Source organism: Panthera leo, chromosome A2 (assembly GCF_018350215.1).
Source record: "Panthera leo isolate Ple1 chromosome A2, P.leo_Ple1_pat1.1, whole genome shotgun sequence".
NCBI lineage: Eukaryota > Metazoa > Chordata > Mammalia > Carnivora > Felidae > Panthera > Panthera leo.
The window spans coordinates 36,683,777-36,703,559 of NC_056680.1; the positions used below are offsets into that span (position 1 = coordinate 36,683,777).

The 19,783-nt window shown below is 45.8% G+C and overlaps 1 long non-coding RNA gene across 1 annotated transcript; it reads right to left on the reverse strand.

Annotated features, from left to right (window-relative positions):
- Positions 1 to 3,461: 3,461 nt before the first annotated feature.
- LOC122214562 lies at positions 3,462 to 19,649 on the reverse strand. The gene is made up of 3 exons (XR_006199959.1): positions 19,591 to 19,649; positions 19,262 to 19,366; positions 3,462 to 3,495 (listed from the first exon to the last, which is right to left on the reverse strand). It is a non-coding gene; the product is annotated as an uncharacterized LOC122214562 (long non-coding RNA).
- Between the last annotated feature and the right edge of the window lie 134 nt (positions 19,650 to 19,783).

Here is a 19,783-nt window from a genome sequence, read left to right on the forward strand (position 1 = left end):
TGGATCTTATAGCAAAAGCTTTCAGCTTTGACTACTGAATGTGATATTTGCTGTGGGCTTGCCATATATGGCCTTAATTATGTTGAAGTAAATTCCTTTTATACCAAATTTATTGAGAGTTTTGAATTTTAAGTTCTTGTGTATCTAAGTTCTCCATATCCCTGGGTAAGGGCTCAAATGGGGCCTGGGTAAGAAAACACTGACATCGGCCTCTAAGGTGACCTCGTGTTGTGCTTTTATCCTGAGAATGAACTGGCCCTAAATGCTGTCCCTCCATAATTCTCCCCAAGTCCCATCAGAGAAGATTCCAGGGCTAGATTCTCCCTCCTGGTTCCAGGGGCCCTGGGTGACTCCTTATGCCCATTCAACAGCTAGGACACAGAGGTCATGGGAGACACTCCTGTGGCCCCAGGTGCCCATCCCTGCCTGGCTTGCCCATGCCCTGCTGGAGGGTGATGCCAGGGCAAGAGACAGTGAGGTGGCTGGGGCAGGGGGCAAGGGCCGAGGGCAGCCCGGCATGGTGATTCCCTTTGCTTGCAAGACCATGGCTCACTGCTCCATCCACCATCCCAGGGATCTGCTGCCCCTGCTGCCTCTGGATGCTGTTGCTGCTGCTTCCAGGCCCCAGCCTGCACCAGCACAGGTGAGGAAGGGATCTGCCCTTTGGGGACCCACAAGTCCTGCAGAACACCTCCAGCTCTTTCCTGGGGTGTCCAATGCTGCCTTCCTTCCATGGGAACCTGCTTCGGATTCTGTGTCTCCCTCTCTCTGTCCCTCCCCCACTCATTCTCTGTCTCAAAACTAAGTAAACATTAAAAAAATTTAAAGGAAGTGTGCTTGTATCTCTGCCTTACTTTTTATTTTTTTTTAATTAAATTAAATTAAATTTTTTTTTCTGCCTTGCTTTTTAAAAACAATTATATCTTCATTGAAGATCATTTGATATATATATATACACACACAGTATGTATTTGTATAGAATATGTGTACATTATGTGTATTATCAATATAACTTTACTTCCAAGTTTAATATTTGTGTTACTTATATACATTCATATAATAAATATATATTTATATATTTTAATAAATAAATGACAGCATATTTATTATATATTTTTAAAATACATTTAGATGTATAATAATATGAATGACAATTTATTATAATTTATACCATGTTTGGATTATAAACATATTTATTTACTAAATATGTAAGTAAGGCATTAATACCTAAACTGAGTTCTCTATTTTATTTTATTGATTTATTTTGAGAGAGAGGTGGGGGAAGGGCAGAGAAAGAGGGAAAGAGAATCCCAAGCAGTCTTTGAGCAGTCAGCTCAGACCCCTACGCAGGGCTCAATCCATGAATGGCAAGATCACGACCTGAGCCGTTATCAAGAGTTGGATGCTCAACTGACTGAGCCACCTAGGCACCCCTAGAATTTTTTTTCACTGATCATTCTTTTCAACTGCTGTATAGTATTCCAATATGGAAGTACCGTGAGTTATTTAGCCAGTACCTCACCGATGGAGCGATCTCTCTGGGAGACTATCAGTTCTCTCACCGATGGAGGTGGTTTTCAGTCCTTTGCTATTACAGACAATGCCATAATGAATACTTTTCTACATCTTTGGTTATGTATGCAATGACACCTTTCTCTCTTCTTCCCCCCCCCCCCCCCCCCCCGCCTTCCCCTGACCTCTCCTCCTCCTCTCCATCTGGCCAACTCATGGCATCGGGGAGGAGAGACACAAAATGTGACAATTGGTGGTGATGTGACAAAGGCCTGAAGACAGAAACTGGACACACGGTATCCAGGCCAGAATTATAACAGGAATCAACTTGCGTTAATTTCGGCAAAAACAGGAGGAAGTTAGGAGGACTTTATTGGGAGATCCAGGAGTAGCACGCAGAACCCCCAAATCTCAGGATCCAGAAAGCCATCAGCCAGGTAGTTAAGTTTCTCTTTGTCTTGTTTCTGCTTCTCTCTAGAATCACATCCATTTTCCCTTTCTGTTTCCCAGCACTGTTTGATCCAGTCTGTGCATGGAGGCCAATGGGATTCCCCACAGGACTCGGTATAGATGTTCTCAGCTCAGACTAGTTGGCTTTTTCTTGGTCCCAGAAGGCTGATGAGGACCAGATTCGCTGGCAACATGATTTGCATAAGATGCAAATCTGAATGGATGTGTCTGTCTTTGTTTTACATTGTTGGACAAGGTACCATCATTATAGAAAGCAGTCTTGAGCCCCTTAGCAAGGAATTGAAACACTTTAAGCTGACCCCCTACTTGACCTTTATTTCCAGTGTTTTCTCCTCAAAAGCTCCAAGTTCTGGCCATGCCAAGCATCAAATCAGTTTCTGTATACACCAAGAGTACATGCTTCGGCCAGGACAGTGTAGGTTGGATTTCAGCCTCAGCTCACCCATCGTTTGGTTAGCTGTACAAGCAGCAACAGGAAATCAGAGTCAGAAGTGATTCGGAGAAATAGAAATCCCTTGATCGTGGCGTGGGTGGTGATGAAGGTTAATGCTGGGTTTCCCTGTATATGGGGATGGTGCTCTAACTATTTTACTCAAATTACAAAAGACATGATGGTCTTGGCAATACAGGATTTGGAAGAAGGCATCCAATGGATGGCACCCGGTCTTCACAGGCACCTTGCCTGTTCCTTTAGACTTCCCTAGTTTGTCTCAATTCCGGATAGGTGGCTAAGCAGGTTACGTCCTCTGCAGGTACCATCGACCATCAGAGTTGGTGCAGCTGATGTTGCTGATGGAGTGGATGTCTCTTATCAGAGGCGGGCCATCACCAAGTCCCGTTGATTCCACTACATATTGCCAGGACCCTGGAATATTGCCTTTCTACTTTTCTCCTGGGATAAAGCAAATAAATGACTGTCTTCTGCACCAGCACTGGTTCCCCTGATGTGCTCTCCACAGAGCAGGTGGGGTTATCATGCGAAAATGCAGATCTTGGTCAGGTCACTCCTGCTTCAGTGGCTTTCTGGTGCCCTCAGGCTTAAATTCACTGCCCTCCTCCCCTCCCTCTCCTCCCTGGAAAATCCTGTTGGATCTGGACCTTGCTACCCTTCAGCCTTAACTTCCACTTCTGGCCCTGTCTTCCAGTCTTTTTGCCTAGCTCACTAATGTGTGATCCTTATCTGGAACTTAGTGTAGGCATAACTGCTTGTATTAGTTTCCTCTTGTTGTTGTCACAAATTACCACCAATTCAGTATTTGAAAGCAAGAAAACTTTATTCTCTTATACTTGCAGAGGCCAGAAGTTCAAATTGAGCCTTAACAGCCTAAAAGCAAGGTGTTGGCAGGCTGATTCCTTCTGGGGGTTCCAAGAGATAATCTGTTCCTTGCCTTTCCCAGCTTTTTAGCTTGTGGGGCTTATGGACCCTTCCTCCATCTTCAAGCACATCACTCCAGTCTCTGCTTCTGTCATCCCATCTCCCTTTTCTCTTCCCTGGTCTCTCCCTCCATCTACCTGTTAGAAGAACACTCATGATTACAGTTAGGGCCCCCTTGGATAATCCAGAGCAATTTCTCTGTCTCAAGATCCTTAATCACATGTACAAAGTCCTTTCTGCCAGGTACTAGGTTTGAGGTTCCAGGGATTAGGACTTGGATATCTTCGGGGGCCATTATTTAGCCCACCGCCCTGCCTTCCTGAATCCAAGGCTATAGTAAATACATTAGACCCGCCCCTGGTTCCCTTAGGATGCCATACTTCCCAGTTACATGCATGACAATCATCCATTGAGGAAAGGACTGGTTATACACTCACCAGCTCTCTTTCCTGCTCTGAGCATGTAGGAACACTACATTTCCCAGAGCCCTTTGTGCTTAAGTTGGGACCATGTGACCGAGTTCAGCCAATGAAATATGGTGGGAATGATGTATGCCACTTGCCAGGCATGGCCATAAACTACCTCACTCCATCCTTCTGCTCTTTCCTTTATGGCTCTATATGGCCTCCACATGGCTCCCACATGGCTCAAAGTAAAGGATTTTATGATGGTGGAGCTACATGATGGGAGAGACCTGGATTCCTAAGTCACCATTTACTGGGTTAAGCCACAGATTTTGTGGTTATGCAGTACAGCACATGACCTGCCCTGACGGATAAATTAAGTCTTTTTTGCTTCTTTCCTTTACCAAACTAGGGGCTCTCTTATTTCCTGTTGTATCTGCCACCACCAGCAGAGTGCTTGGCAGGATGTGAGCATTCAATAAAGGCTTGTTAAGTGAATGAAAGACAACTGGATTCAGGATGAGGACATGAGGGGGGTAGGCAAAATTAGGGAGAAGTGTCATCGTCACCATGAGAGATGATGAGGGCTGAAGTGAAACAGGAGGAACAGGGATGACAGGAAGGAAGGATCTGATGTTTGTTCAGGAGGGAGAATTGACAGAACTTGGTGACTGACAGGATATGGAAGTTGAAACAAAGGGAGGCACCAAGGACCTCCCGGTTTAGTGTTTGGACACATGGCTGGCTGTTTGGGTACCAAACTTTCCAATGTACAGGGGTTGTTCTGATTATGTAGGTGAAAGTACAACTTGTATAACGTTATGTGACTGTTGCTTCTTTGCAGACAGTACAAACGTGTGTATAAGTTTCTCCTGGAATACTGTCGGTGAGGCAGTCTTGGTGATAGGGGGATTTTCATTCTACCGTGGTTGGTAGTAATGCCATTTGAACTGTTTGGTAGGTTGAAGCTATCCTCTAAATGTTTGTGTCCTCTCAGGGGCACCTGGGTGGCTTAGTCAGTTAATCCTCGGATTCAGCTCAGGTCATGATCTCACAGTCTGTGAGTTCAAGCCCCACAGTGGGCTCTGTGCTGACACCTCAGAGCCTGGAGCCTGCTTCAGATTCTGTGTCTCCCTCTCTCTGTGCCCACCCCCCATGCTCATGCTCTGTCTCTCTTTGTCTCAAAAACAAAGACAAACATTAAAAAAATTGTTTTTTAAATAAATATTTTTGCCCTCTCAAAATTCCCATCTGGAAATCTTAAGGACCAATATGATGATATTAGAAACTAGGACCTTTGGGAGATGGTTAGGTCATGAGGGTGGCATCTTTACTAATGGAATCACTGTTCTTCTAGAAGAGACCCCACAGAGCTCTATCACCCCTTCTGCCATGTGAGGACATAGTGAAAAGGTGCCACCTATGAACCAGGAAGAGGGCTGTCACCAGAATGTGTCCGTGCTTGTGTCTTGATCTTGCCAGCTTCCAGAACTGTGAGAAATAGATTTCTACTATTTACAAACCAACCAGTATATGACATTTTGTTACAGAAGCCAAAATGGACTCAGACAGTTGGTATAAAAAAAAATAGCTACAGTGATTCACACATTCTGCATGCATGTCCCTTTTCTTTTCTTTCTTTCTTTTTTTTTATTTTCAAGAGAGAGAAAGAGAGAGAGCAAGTGGTCAAGGAGCAGAGAGAGGGAGAGACAGAATCCCAAGCAGCCTCCCCGCTGTCAGCACAGGCCTGACACGGGGCTCGAACTCACAAACTGTGAGATCATACCCCAAGCTGACGTCAAAAGTCGGATGCTTAACTGAGTGGGCCACCCAGGCACCACATGCATGTCCCTTTGCAATGCAGCCTTGCCACTCTTCCATATTCTCCTTGAATATAAACTGCCTTTGTAGCTTGTTTTGTGCCAACAGAATGTGGCACAGTGATGACGTGCCTGTGCTGACCCTGGGTCTCAATAAGTCTCACGTGCTTTATTTTGGTGACTAGGAACCCTGCCCAGGCATCATGTGAAAAAGCTTGGGCTAGCCTGATGGCTTATGAGAAATCTCATGGGACAGAGAGGAGCTGTCCCAAATGAAGGCTGTCCCAGACCAACCAGCACCCTGGTGACCTGGCAGTTTAGCAGCAAATGCATGAGTGAGTCCAACCAAGACCAGAGGAACCATCCAGTTGAGGCCAACCTAAGTTGCCAATCTACGGAACTGTTGGTTAAATAAGGAGTTATTATTTTAAGCCACTAAATGTTGGGATGATTTGTTACATGGAAAAAACTATCTGATACAATCTGTATTTATAGGCATTTGTTGGAGCAGAGAGACATGGGTCCGGGGAGTTGTGTGCTTTGCATCCAGCCGTAGCTAATTCCTGGGATATACCTCATCATTTTAGCCAATGTAGCTAGCTGGAAAATGCATGACCCTAAAACCTATTTTGGTTTCACAGCACAGTTGGAGGGACTTAAATTATTCAGAGAATTGCCTCAAACTACCACTTAACTTGTGAACAAACCCTACTGTGAGGTTCTTACATTAGTCATCCCAGACTCTGGTATTTCGTCTCCTCCTGAGCATGGGTTGCTGTAAGGCTGTCCAGACTGCATGCCCAGGAAGCTTGCCCTGCCTCTATATTCTATCTTGTCCTGGAGATCTGAGATCCTGGAGAGCAAGGATGTTGTCTCAGCCTTCTGTCTCCCCAGGACTCAGGGCAGTGCCTGCCACCTGCTAGGCTTCTTCAGGTTTCCTGTCTTAAGAATGACTGTTTACTAAGCACTGCCAAAGTTCCATTTCACTGTGCAAAGTGGTCTATGCAAGATATGGAGTGTTTGTGAAGGTTGGAGGGAAGATGGCGGCGTAGGAGGACGCTGGGCTCACCGCGCGTCCTGCTGATCACTTAGATTCCACCTACACCTGCCTAAAGAACCCAGAAAACCGCCAGAGGATTAGCAGAACGGAGTCTCCGGAGCCAAGCGCAGACAAGAGGCCCAAGGAAGAGGGTAGGAAGGGCGGGGAGGCGGTGCACGCTCCACGGACTGGCGGGAGGGAGCCGGGGCGGAGGGGCGGCTCGCCGGCCAAGCAGAGCCCCCGAGTCTGGCTGGCAAAAGCGGAGGGGCCGGACGGACTGTGTTCCGACAGCAAGCACGACTTAGCGTCTGGGAGGTCATAAGTTAACAGCTCTGCTCAGAAAGCGGGAAGGCTGGAGGACAAAGGGAGGGAGAGCTGCTGAGCCCCCGGACGGCAGAGCTCAGCTTGGCGGGGAACAAAGGCGCTCGCCAGCGCCATCTCCCTCGCCCATCCCCCAGCCAAAATCCCAAAGAGAACCAGTTCCTGCCAGGGAACTTGCTCGCTCCGTGCAAACACCCAACTCTGTGCTTCTGCGGAGCCAAACCTCCGGCAGCGGATCTGACTCCCTCCCGCTGCCACAGGGCCCCTCCTGAAGTGGATCACCTAAGGAGAAGCGAGCTAAGCCTGCCCCTCCTGCCCCCATGCACCTTGCCTACCCACCCCAGCTAATACGCTAGATCCCCAGCACCACAAGCCTGGCAGTGTGCAAGTAGCCCAGACGGGCCACGCCACCCCACAGTGAATCCCGCCCCTAGGAGAGGGGAAGAGAAGGCACACACCAGTCTGACTGTGGCCCCAGCGGTGGGCTGGGGGCAGACATCGGGTCGGACTGCGGCCCCGCCCACCAACTCCAGTTATACACCACAGCACGGGGGAAGTGCCCTGCAGGTCCTCACCACTCCAGGGACTATCCAAAATGACCAAACGGAAGAATTCCCCTCAGAAGAATCTCCAGGAAATAACAACAGCTAATGAACTGATCAAAAAGGATTTAAATAATATAACAGAAAGTGAATTTAGAATAATAGTCATAAAATTAATCGCTGGGCTTGAAAACGGTATACAGGACAGCAGAGAATCTCTTGCCACAGAGATCAAGGGACTAAGGAACAGTCACGAGGAGCTGAAAAGCGCTTTAAACGAAATGCAAAACAAAATGGAAATGACGACAGCTCAGATTGAAGAGGCAGAGGAGAGAATAGGTGAACTAGAAGATAAAGTTATGGAAAAAGAGGAAGCTGAGAGAAAGAGAGATAAACAAATCCAGGAGTATGAGGGGAAAATTAGAGAACTAAGTGATACACTAAAAAGAAATAATATACGCATAATTGGTATCCCAGAGGAGGAAGAGAGAGGGAAAGGGGCTGAAGGGGTACTTGAAGAAATTATAGCTGAGAACTTCCCTGAACTGGGGAAGGAAAAAGGCATTGAAATCCAAGAGGCACAGAGAACTCCCTTCAGACATAACTTGAATCGATCTTCTGCACGACATATCATAGTGAAACTGGCAAAATACAAGGATAAAGAGAAAATTCTGAAAGCAGCAAGGGATAAATGTGCCCTCACATATAAAGGGAGACCTATAAGACTCGTGACTGATCTCTTCTTTGAAACTTGGCAGGCCAGAAAGGCTTGGCACGATATCTTCAGTGTGCTAAACAGAAAAAATATGCAGCCGAGAATCCTTTATCCAGCAAGTCTGTCATTTAGAATAGAAGGAGAGATAAAGGTCTTCCCAAACAAAGAAAAACTGAAGGAATTCGTCACCACGAAACCAGCCCTACAAGAGATCCTAAGGGGGATCCTGTGAGACAAAGTACCAGAGACATCACTACAAGCATAAAACATACAGACATCACAATGACTCTAAACCCGTATCTTTCTCTAATAACACTGAATGTAAATGGATTAAATGCGCCAAACGAAAGACATAGGGTATCAGAATGGATAAAAAAACAAGACCCATCTATTTGCTGTCTACAAGAGACTCATTTTAGATCTGAGGACACCTTTAGATTGAGAGTGAGGGGATGGAGAACTATTTATCATGCTACTGGAAGCCAAAAGAAAGCTGGAGTAGCCATACTTATATCAGACAAACTAGACTTTAAATTAAAGGCTGTAACAAGAGATGAACAAGGGCATTATATAATAATTACAGGGTCTATCCATCAGGAAGAGCTAACAATTATAAATGTCTATGCGCCGAATACCGGAGCCCCCAAATATATAAAACAATTACTCATAAACATAAGCAACCTTATTGATAAGAATGTGGTCATTGCAGGGGACTTTAACACCCCACTTACAGAAATGGATAGATCATCTAGACACACAGTCAATAAAGAAACAAGGGCCCTGAATGATACATTGGATCAGATGGACTTGACAGATATATTTAGAACTCTGCATCCCAAAGCAACAGAATATACTTTCTTCTCGAGTGCACATGGAACACTCTCCAAGATAGATCATATACTGGGTCAAAAAACAGCCCTTCATAAGTTTACAAGAATTGAAATTATACCATGCGTACTTTCAGACCACAATGCTATGAAGCTTGAAATCAACCACAGGAAAAAGTCTGGAAAACCTCCAAAAGCATGGAGGTTAAAGAACACCCTACTAACGAATGAGTGGGTCAACCAGGCAATTAGAGAAGAAATTAAAAAATATATGGAAACAAACGAAAATGAAAATACAACAATCCAAACGCTTTGGGACGCAGCGAAGGCAGTCCTGAGAGGAAAATACATTGCAATCCAGGCCTATCTCAAGAAACAAGAAAAATCCCAAATACAAAATCTAACAGCACACCTAAAGGAAGTAGAAGCAGAACAGCAAAGGCAGCCTAAACCCAGCAGAAGAAGAGAAATAATAAAGATCAGAGCAGAAATAAACAATATAGAATCTAAAAAAACTGTAGAGCAGATCAACGAAACCAAGAGTTGGTTTTTTGAAAAAATAAACAAAATTGACAAACCTCTAGCCAGGCTTCTCAAAAAGAAAAGGGAGATGACCCACATAGATAAAATCATGAATGAAAATGGAATTATTACAACCAATCCCTCAGAGATACAAACAATTATCAGGGAATACCATGAAAAATTATATGCCAACAAATTGGACAACCTGGAAGAAATGGACAAATTCCTAAACACCCACACTCTTCCAAAACTCAATCAGGAGGAAATAGAAAGCTTGAACAGACCCATAACCAGCGAAGACATTGAATCGGTTATCAAAAATCTCCCAACAAATAAGAGTCCAGGACCAGATGGCTTCCCAGGGGAGTTCTACCAGACGTTTAAAGCAGAGATAATACCTATCCTTCTCAAGCTATTCCAAGAAATAGAAAGGGAAGGAAAACTTCCAGACTCATTCTATGAAGCCAGTATTACTTTGATTCCTAAACCAGATAGAGACCCAGTAAAAAAAGAGAACTACAGGCCAATATCCCTGATGAATATGGATGCAAAAATTCTCAATAAGATACTAGCAAATCGAATTCAACAGCATATAAAAAGAATTATTCACCATGATCAAGTGGGATTCATTCCTGGGATGCAGGGCTGGTTCAACATTCGCAAATCGATCAACATGATACATCACATTAACAAAAAAAAAGAGAAGAACCATATGATCCTGTCAATCGATGCAGAAAAGGCCTTTGACAAAATCCAGCACCCTTTCTTAATAAAAACCCTTGAGAAAGTCGGGATAGAAGGAACATACTTAAAGATCATAAAAGCCATTTATGAAAAGCCCACAGCTAACATCATCCTCAACGGGGAAAAACTGAGAGCTTTTTCCCTGAGATCAGGAACACGACAGGGATGCCCACTGTTTCACCGCTGTTGTTTAACATACTGCTGGAAGTTCTAGCATCAGCAATCAGACAACAAAAGGAAATCAAAGGCATCAAAATTGGCAAAGATGAAGTCAAGCTTTCGCTTTTTGCAGATGACATGATATTATACATGGAAAATCCAATAGACTCCACCAGAAGTCTGCTAGAACTGATACATGAATTCAGCAAAGTTGCAGGATACAAAATCAACGTACAGAAATCAGTTGCATTCTTATACACTAACAATGAAGCAACAGAAAGACAAATCAAGAAACTGATCCCATTCACAATTGCACCAAGAAGCATAAAATACCTAGGAATAAATCTAACCAAAGATGTAAAAGATCTGTATGCTGAAAACTATAGAAAGCTTATGCAGGTAATTGAAGAAGATATAAAGAAATGGAAAGATATTCCCTGCTCATGGATTGGAAGAATAAATATTGTCAAAATGTCAATACTACCCAAAGCTATCTACACATTCAATGCAATCCCAATCAAAATTGCACCAGCATTCTTCTCGAAACTAGAACAAGCAATCCTAAAATTCATATGGAACCACAAAAGGCCCCGAATAGCCAAAGTAATTTTGAAGAAGAAGACCAAAGCGGGACGCATCACAATCCCAGACTTTAGCCTCTACTACAAAGCTGTAATCATCAAGACAGCATGGTATTGGCACAAAAACAGATACATAGACCAATGGAATAGAATAGAAACCCCAGAACTAGACCCACAAACGTATGGCCAACTCATCTTTGACAAAGCAGGAAAGAACATCCAATGGAAAAAAGACAGTCTCTTTAACAAATGGTGCTGGGAGAACTGGACAGCAACATGCAGAAGGTTGAAACTAGACCACTTTCTCACACCATTCACAAAAATAAACTCAAAATGGAGAAAGAACCTGAATGTGAGACAGGAAACCATCAAAACCTTAGAGGAGAAAGCAGGAAAAGACCTCTCTGACCTCAGCCGTAGCAATCTCTTACTCGACACATCCCCAAAGGCAAGGGAATTAAAAGCAAAAGTGAATTACTGGGACCTTATGAAGATAAAAAGCTTCTGCACAGCAAAGGAAACAACCAACAAAACTAAAAGGCAACCAACGGAATGGGAAAAGATATTTGCAAATGACATATCGGACAAAGGGCTAGTATCCAAAATCTATAAAGAGCTCATCAAACTCCACACCCGAAAAACAAATAACCCAGTGAAGAAATGGGCAGAAAACATGAATAGACACTTCTCTAAAGAAGACATCCGGATGGCCAACAGGCACATGAAAAGATGTTCAACGTCGCTCCTTATCAGGGAAATACAAATCAAAACCACACTCAGATATCACCTCACTCCAGTCAGAGTGGCCAAAATGAAGAAATCAGGAGACTATAGATGCTGGCGAGGATGTGGAGAAACGGGAACCCTCTTGCACTGTTGGTGGGAATGCAAATTGGTGCATCCGCTCTGGAAAGCAGTGTGGAGGTTCCTCAGAAAATTAAAAATAGACCTACCCTATGACCCAGCAATAGCACTGCTAGGAATTTATCCAAGGGATACAGGAGTACTGATGCATAGGGGCACTTGTACCCCAATGTTTATAGCAGCACTCTCAACAATAGCCAAATTATGGAAAAAGCCTAAATGTCCATCAACTGATGAATGGATAAAGAAATTGTGGTTTATATACACAATGGAATACTACGTGGCAATGAGAAAGAATGAAATATGGCCTTTTGTAGCAACGTGGATGGAACTGGAGAGTGTGATGCTAAGTGAAATAAGCCATACAGAGAAAGACAGATACCATATGGTTTCACTCTTATGTGGATCCTGAGAAACGTAACAGAAACCCATGGGGGAGGGGAAGAAAAAAAAAAAAGAGGTTAGAGTGGGAGAGAACCAAAGCATAAGAGACTGTTAAAAACTGAGAACAAACTGAGGATTGATGGGGGGTGGGAGGGAGGGCAGGGTGGGTGATGGGTATTGAGGAGGGCACCTTTTGGGATGAGTACTGGGTGTTGTATGGAAACCAATTTGACAGTAAATTTCATATATTAAAAAAAAATAATGTGCAAAGGACAAAAAAAAAATATGGAGTGTTTGTAATATTCCTGGGGAAAGCACCATTCTTTTTTTAAAGTATTTATTTATTTATTTATTTATTTATTTATTTATTTATTGAGAGAGACAGAAAGAGCAAGCAAGTGCATGGGGGAGGGGCAGAGGGAGAGAATGAATTCCAAGCAGGCTATTCGGAGAGACATGGGTCCTGGGAGTTGTGTGGTTTGCATCCAGCCATAGCTGATTCCTATGGATACACCTCACATTTTAGCCAATGTAGCTAGCTGGAAAATGAATGACCCTAAATCCTATTTTGGTTTCACAGCACAGTTGGAGGGACTTAAATTATTCAGAGAATTGCCTCAAACTACCACTTGACTTATGAACTAAACCTACTGTGAGATTCTCACATTAGTCATCCCAGACTCTGATATTTCGTCTATAGTAAAATGACCAAAGATTAGGCATGATAAGTTTACCATTTTTTCTCTGGTAAGAAATATTTACACACACACACACACACACACACACACAGACACAAGACTAACATAGTTTAGAAAGTGATTGTTACACAAATAGAGTATACAACCTTTAAAAGAGCTACTTATAGAATATCTATTTCATCAACCATAATTTTTTTCAATTTTCTATGGACCAGTGGAAACTTAACTATGGAAAACTTCAATATAGTTCTTGGGACTGACATTTGACAACTACCTGGGTTTTTTTTTAGTTTATTTATTTATTTTGGTGGGGGGTCAGAAAGATAGGGAAAGAGATAATCCCAAGTGGGCTCCACACTGTCAGCTCAGAGCCCCACGTGGGGCTTGATCTCAGGAATTGTGAGATCATACCCTGAGCCGAGATCAGGAGTTGGATACTTAACCGACTGAATCACCCAGGCACCGCGAAAACTATTTTTAAAGAGAATCTACCAAAATTCTTCCTGCGGTGGGGTGCCTGGGTGGCTCCGTTGGTTAAACTTGATCTCAGCTCAGGTCTTGATCTCAGGGTTGTGAGTTCAAGACCAGCATTTGACTCCACACTAGGCATAAAGCCTACTTAAAAAAAAAATTCTTCTTGCTACATTGCTGAGAATGCTTACATACATGTAAGCTAGGACTGATTTGATGTCAACACTTTAAGAGATGCCTTTGCCTGTGTGTAGGCGGAGCAAAGCATCCCCCTGTAAGTTCCCAAATGCTTGACCCCTCATTTTTCCAGAGTTGCATCCCTTACATAGAGGACTCGCTGCAGAATTGGTGAGGCCCCGTGTTGAGAAATCATTTAAGAGTTTCACGACAATGGCAGAGCAGCAGGCGAAGCATGGGGCCCTCCTGAGCATGGGTTGCTGTAAGGCTGTCCAGACTGCATGCCCAGGAAGCTTGCCCTGCCTCTATATTCTATCTTGTCCTGGAGATCTGAGATCCTGGAGAGCAAGGATGTTGTCTCAGCCTTCTGTCTCCCCAGGACTCAGCGCAGCGCCTACCACCTGCTAGGCTCCTTTAGGTTTCCTGTCGTAAGAATGACTGTTTACTAAGCACTGCCAAAGTTCCATTTCACTGTGCTAAGCGCTCTATGCAAGATATGGAGTGTTTGTAATATTCCTGGGGAAAGCACCATTCTTTTTTTAAAGTATTTATTTATTTATTTATTTATTTATTTATTTATTTATTGAGAGAGAGAGACAGAGAGAGCAAGCAAGCGCATGGGGGAGGGGCAGAGAGAGAGAATGAATTCCAACCAGGCTCCTCGGTGTCAGCGTGGAGCCCAACATGGGGCTTGAACTCACCAACCATGAGATCATGATCTGAGCTAAAATCAAGAGTCAGAGAGGCTTAGCCGAAAGAGTCACCCAGGTGTCCCGGGAAAGACCCATTCATATCCACATCTTATAGGTGGGGAAACTGAGGCTTAGAGAGGTTAAGCGACTCATTTGAGGTCATAAACCTCATACAGAAAGAACTAGGATTTAAACATGGGGCGGTTCTCAACTGATTTCGCAATGTCTGCTCATCACCTGTGTTTGGTTGTGGCAACTGGGAGGTGCTACTGGCATCTAGTGGGTAGAGTCCAGAGATGCCTCTGAACCTTCTACGATGCACAGGACAGCCCCCCACATCAGCTCCCCCCATCACAGAATGATCCACTCCAAAATGTCAATAGCATTGGGGCACCTGGGTGGCTCAGCCGGTTAAGCTACTGACCTTGGCTCAGGTCAGGTTCTCACGGTCCTCCAGTCTGAGCCACTCATCTGGGTCAGGGCTGACAGCTCAGAAGCTGGAGCCTGCTTCAGATTCTGTGTCTTCCTCTCTCTCTCTCTCTCTGTCCCTGCTCTGCTCACGCTCTGTCTCACTCTCAAAAATAAATACATAAACATTAAAAAAAAAATGTGGATAGCATTGAAGCTGAGAAACCCTGTCCTCATACCAAAACCCACGTTTCCTAAACACAAGACACTTCATCTTATTTTCTGCATTTTTACTTTATTAATAAATACTATAATGTATTTATTCTTCTTCTTAAATGGACTTTAAATTGATGTGCACCTTAAATGTTTTTCCCCTGAAGCCAAGTGTTCGATGTGTCATTAATTTTTTCTGACACACATTAGCAATAAATATAAAATTATTTACAAACATGTTTGGGTACCACCAAAAAGCATCTCACCTACTACTTGTAGTCTGGGGGAACCAAAATTTAGACCCACTTCACTTCTCTTGTAGTTTCCTTTCTCTTTTCAGAACAAGAGAATAAAATATATCAAACCAGCGTGTTGCCCCAGCACGGCAAGGTGCTGGCCACATTTTGGCTTCTGTTGGAGAAAGTCATCGAGGGGACATGACCTTCAGTTGACCCCTGAGCTGGCGGTGGGCAATCGGAGGCTCATCATCCCCTCCCCTATCCTTGCAATGTATATTCCAAACACTGTTCTGGCACCAGGAGTCTGCTTCAAGGATGCAGCCTTGAGAGAGCAAAGTGCTGCTGAGACCATCTGGACGATATACTACTGACCCCTACTGCGGGTTGTGTGTAATATAAACTTGTAAGATTCTGGCAGGCAGGTGGAGAGATCCACTTGCCTTGCAGGGCCCAGGGCAGGCCTTGTAAGTTCCCTTGCTTATTACCCCCACCATCCACCCATCTGGAGACATCTGCCTCTTCCTTTGGTCTCTCCTTGCCCTCTGTACATGGGGGTCCAGTTTTGATCTCCCCCAGCCCCCAGGCAGCTCTTAAGGTTTGCAACCAACAGCTTGTGTGTCATCTCTTTTCTTTTTTGCAAGGCTAACAGTTGCTAAGAAACCTTTTTGAAACCCTAAGAGTCACCCGATGAGGACTATTAAGAATCAATGCCTTCCGGTGAGGGCCACAACACAGAGAGTCTAATTTGTGGAGTTGCATATAGACTGACGTGGGCTCCGAGTCCTGGTGAGCAAACCTCCTTTGTAACATCGGTCCTTCCCCTTAATTATTGGGGAGTATGGTTGCAGGTTCCTTGCAAATTGTGCTGCAGACTGACATAATTAAGCCTAGAGCCAACGAGATTCTTCCTTAGATACTAAAAGTGCCTGTGTTGTAAATAATAATGTCATCATCTCTTTCATAGAAAGCAGTTTCCTGAAGAGCTGCATGTTAATTTCAACACATTTGCAGGAATTCATTTGGGTAGTGGTGGGGGTGGTCTTTGATGATGATTTTTCATCTTCTATGAACTTGACAGGTGTTTCAATTAGGAAGTGAATAACCACCACCATCCCCCCCCCCCACACACACACACCCCGCACCCCTCCCCACCGGGATCCCTTACAGAAATGCTTTCTCAACCACATGTTCTAAATGGGGACATGTTGTCAATAATCACACTTCTATTAGGAGGCAGTGACTCCATTTACTGAGTTGACATACCCAGAGGAAAGTGGCTTTCTTCCTTTAGAGAGGAAAATGAACCTGATTCCCCCCTTCTTGTACATATTTTTCAAAGGCTTGGGAAACGGGTGTGGGCAATGTTCCAGGCGGGAACAGCAAGGGAATTTGGGGTGGATGAAGTTCACAGAGATAGCAGGTTTAAAGTTTGGGATCTGGCAAATAAGCCACAAAGGGTCCTTCTATCAGGTTGGCTTCTTTCCCAAGCAGGCTCCCTGCACTCTCCTTGTGACAAACAGGGGGCATTCTCTGTTAAGTAAAGCCTGGACTAGCAGCCAGAGTAAATCTCCCCTGAGGACCGAACTCAAATATTCTGGTTACAGGCAATATTTTACAGATTGGAGACAGATTCTAAAATGGACTTTTCTGTCTAGATTTTGTCTCTTTTCACGAAGGTGTTTTTTCTGTTTGTTTGTTTTGTTCTGTCTGTCTTGTTTAAAATCAAATTTAAATGTGTCTGAACAACCCCAACTCTTGCAGGAAGGTGTCTGTGACCTATCCTCCTACCAGGCCCTTGTCCTAGGCTCCCAGCCCTGATGCTTGCTGGGAGGTGCCTCGGTGGGGTGCAGTGGGGGTGGGCAGGCAGGAAAGCAGAGGTTAGGAGTCTGGCATTCTGCACCCAGCCCTGGCTTTCCCATTTGCTGACCATGTGACCTTGGGACAAAGACCTTAACCTCTCTGAGCCTCAGCCTCTTGGACCTTGGCAGGCCTGCTGGAAGGGTCCTTTCCAATTCTGATTTAGTGCCTAGAAATATCCCAATCCCTCTGTGTGGTCCTGACAGCAGAAACTCCATTGTCTGTCCCTGTTGTTTGCATTTCTTTCCTCCCTTGGTTTCACACCAAGGGTCTTGCATAAGAGTTTAGTAAGTTCATCAAAACAGCCTATAAATAGTTTTTGAGTGTTTCTCATGCTTCTTGCTGCTGTAGGTGCTGGGAGATGCTGCAGGACTCAAGGCCCCTTTCTGCCCTGGAGTTTACCGTTCAATGTGCGGAGATAGGCAAAAACCAAATACATAATGTAATGTCAGATGGACAGGGAGTCTGGAGGCCCAATTTAGGCAGGCACTACCTGCAATGGTTACAACACAGACCCTGGAGTCACATTTCTTGGGTCAGATGCCAACTGTGTAGCGTCCCTTGCTGCTCTACTGTGGGCATCTGGTTTAATCGCTTTGGGCTTCAGTCCCTCCCTCTGTTGTGTGGGCCTCGCAGTATCACCTAGAGATAGAGTTACAGGAGATCAGTCACTCCAGTGGTTTAGCAACTATTCCCAGATTGTCTGCGAGATGCTAGGCATGCTTTGAGCATCTGTGAGGAGGTGACTTTAGAAAAGACAAGCTTAGCGGGTTTATTGTAGGCATCAGATGTCAGCCATCATTAGTTCTCACACACCAATGCTTGTGTTTGTAGAGGTTCACACAGTGGTGGTGGGTGTGGGTCGACCCATATGCCACACTGCCGTATTTTGGGAACCTCATTCCGATGGCTCTGATGCATTTAGACTAAACAATCTCACACTTTGTCCAGGTGGGTTTGGGACATAATACAGCCCGTGATTCAGTGAGTCTCCGAGGGCTGGCATACTCCTGGATATGCTGGGTCAGTGTCAGCCTGGTTCATTTTTTGCTGGAACAGGGTCATTCTATGCTAGTCTTTCAGAAGACAGGAGGTGACATTCTTCCAAGAGAAGGCACAGTGAGCCAAACTCCCTGTCATTTTGAGAAAACTTGCAAAGGAGTTCAGTAACCACCTCCCCACCATGCTTTTTCGGTTAGAGAACCCTCTATGTCATTTTATTGGTGGCCCAACTTTTTGGTGCTTTGAAAATGCCCGGAGAAGCCCCTGACTGATGCTCAGTGGAGGGGAGCGTGGTGGAGACATCATTCCCCTGCAAACCGCCCAGCTGACTGCAAGGTGTATACTTAGTTAATGCAATTTAAAAAAAAACAAAACAAAACAAAACACAGGGGCTTGTGGAGATCTAAATTCAGTGTAGGAACTTTGGTGCAAATCCTGTTTTGGGGGCTATTGGAGTCAAACTCAAGCAGAGGAAAGAAGTGGGATAAATGAGAGAGGGCCAACTGATTCCAGCTGGAATCAGCTGAGTGGAGAGGGCAGATTTGGAAATGCTGAAGGGCAAGGACCAGAGGCTGGAAGCCCAGGAAGCAAGGCCGGACTGCACCACCTCGGGTGAGGATGTCTGGGGAGCTCCTTGAGCAAGGGGCCAGCTGACTCCAGAGACCCACGTGCGAGCTCCAGATGCGGAGGGTGGCTGAGGCTAGGTGTCCAGGCCTTGTGCTGCACTGGATCTGGGCGTGCTGTGTGCCCTCCTGTAGAACGCAGGGAACGCCCCCGCGAGTTCTTAGAAGGACACAAGTGGCAGGTCCTGGGGCCTGGGAGAGTCCCAAGGAAAGACCTTCCGGGACGTGGGACGTGCCCCTGCCTGGGCCTGGTCTGCTGCCTCTTCCTACCCCCTGGGCTTCTTTGACTTCAGTTCCTCCCACGGCCCTCCCCCGGGGGTCCTTACCCTGGGGCCAGTGGCTTGCCACCCCGCCTTCCCAGCTCAGTCTTGGTCCTAGGCAAGTCCCACGGAGTAGAACCACCCCGGACGCGCGCCTGGCTAGAGGGCTCAGTCGGGGAAGGGAAGGGCGAGACGGCCCGGGCACCCTGGAGGGGCGATCCTGATCAGACTGTGTCTCAGTCTGCCTTGGAGTGGAAGCCACTTAGTCTGTCCCTACCTAACCCCTGCGAATCCCCCCTTCCCTGGAGGGCAGATTCCAACCGCAGCTCCTGCGCACTCACGCCTGAAAAAGCCAGGGGCTGAGCCGCCTCTTCGCCCGGAACAGGTCTGAGCCGCGCCTCCCTCCCGGAGAGGGCGCGGGAGGTCCCGCAGACATCCTCCACCTGCTGGGAAACCCGAGCGGTGCCTTCAGCCCCAGTGGCTGCCGACGCTCACTCCTCCCCGCCCGCTAGCCTAGCTCAGCTCTGCACCCCCGCCCCGCCCCCCAACTCGCTCCCGCCAGCCCTGCCGACTCACCTCTTCCGCGCCCCCGCCTCTCTGGAGCTAGCGACCTTTCCACCCCTCGTTCCCTCCTGCCCCCTCCCCCTTTCCTCCTGCCCTCTCTTCATACCAAAAGCGTTGCTTGGCTCTCTCCAGGGGACTTAGCAAGCTGGAGAGCTGAGAGGGATCGCAGGGCGGCTAGTCCGGAGCCTTCGGCCTAGGCGAGGCACGGAGCGACCCACTCGCCGCTGCTCTCCGGCCTCCGCGTCTCCCTGCAGGGGGCCGGACTTCCACCCGGCGCTTGCCCCCACTCGTCCTCCCCC